This window comes from Centruroides sculpturatus, unplaced genomic scaffold, assembly GCF_000671375.1.
Source record: "Centruroides sculpturatus isolate CEXI.00-Female unplaced genomic scaffold, Cexi_2.0 scaffold7722, whole genome shotgun sequence".
NCBI classification, from domain to species: Eukaryota; Metazoa; Arthropoda; class Arachnida; order Scorpiones; family Buthidae; genus Centruroides; species Centruroides sculpturatus.
This window is the reverse complement of record NW_019391924.1, coordinates 1-1,216: the sequence shown is the minus strand read 5'-3', so window position 1 is coordinate 1,216 and position 1,216 is coordinate 1. Positions and strand designations below refer to the sequence as shown.

Genomic DNA, 1,216 nt, shown 5'->3' with positions numbered 1-1,216 from the left:
AAGTATTGAAAAAAATATATATAGCCTCCAGAAATTTACCGCCAGCCGCCAACTACTTTAAGGTCTTCGTAATTTTTTTTTTTTTTTAATTGAAGTTCTGTAAACAAGTGGCAAATTGATTTTTAAATTATACTAGAAACAAAACTATACGCGTCTGTTGTATTTTTTAAAAATGTTTTGAAAGTAAGAACGTTTACTTTTTATTTATTTTTTTTATCTTTTTTTAATATCAAAAATACACGAGGAGGCGTTGCTTAACTGTTTTTTCTCAATTTTTTGCAGATGTTGACATGCTCAAAATTAAATTTTGAAAACTGATAATGGAAGCCAAACTAGAAGGAGTGTTTGATGAGTGGGAATCCCTTAATAAAGAATATGACGAATATCAGGTGAATTAATTTGTCATCTATTTAATGATTTAATACTGAACAGAAGTATTAAGAAAAATTATTATTGTTTATGAAATTCTTTAATATTAATTTTATAATTAATAATATGCTTATTTTATATTATTTAATAAAAGATTATATGAGTATTTATCATAAATTATAAGATATCGATTTTTGCTTATTATTATTTAACACATATACACAAGTTAATGATTAATTATCAAGTAATATTAATTGTAATTTACTTGTGCATTATACATGTAATATAGAAATTTATTATGCTCTTGTATTAATAAGACCATAATAAATTTCACTTTAATTAAAAATTAACGCATTTTATATTTTGATCAAATTGATAGTTATAACAATCCACGAAACCTTTTTATAACAGTGTTCAGGTGATGACTAAATGTTTAGTCACCACCTGAAGCAGACCTCGGTGGAGGTCGAAAACGTTTGTGAAGTTTGTTATAGAGACAACACTGTTATAAAATGGTTTCGTGGATTGTTATTACACAACACAGTGTTAACTTATTAGAAGTCGTTTCATGTTGATAAAGTTATTTGAAATAATCTATATTTTATGATAATTTATTATGGATTACACTTAATGTGTCATGTGAGGAAAAACATATTTTATAAACTGTAATATTAATCTGCTATAAGTAATAGATATTTTTTTTTTAATGTAATACAGTAGAACCTCGAAAACTCGTCCCTCGATAACTTAGCACTCCGGATAACTGGTCCACACCTTGGCAGGGCGAAAAAATCCTTAGTTAATTAATTTTCATTATAGACAGCTTTATAAAAGTATAAAAGCTCTC

The 1,216-nt window shown here is 25.8% G+C and overlaps 1 long non-coding RNA gene across 1 annotated transcript; it reads left to right on the top strand.

Moving 5' to 3' along the window:
• The first annotated feature begins 90 nt into the window (after positions 1-90).
• Positions 91-395, top strand: LOC111617594. Its single transcript, XR_002755445.1, has 2 exons — positions 91-183; positions 283-395. It is a non-coding gene; the product is annotated as an uncharacterized LOC111617594 (long non-coding RNA).
• The last annotated feature ends 821 nt before the right edge of the window (positions 396-1,216 follow it).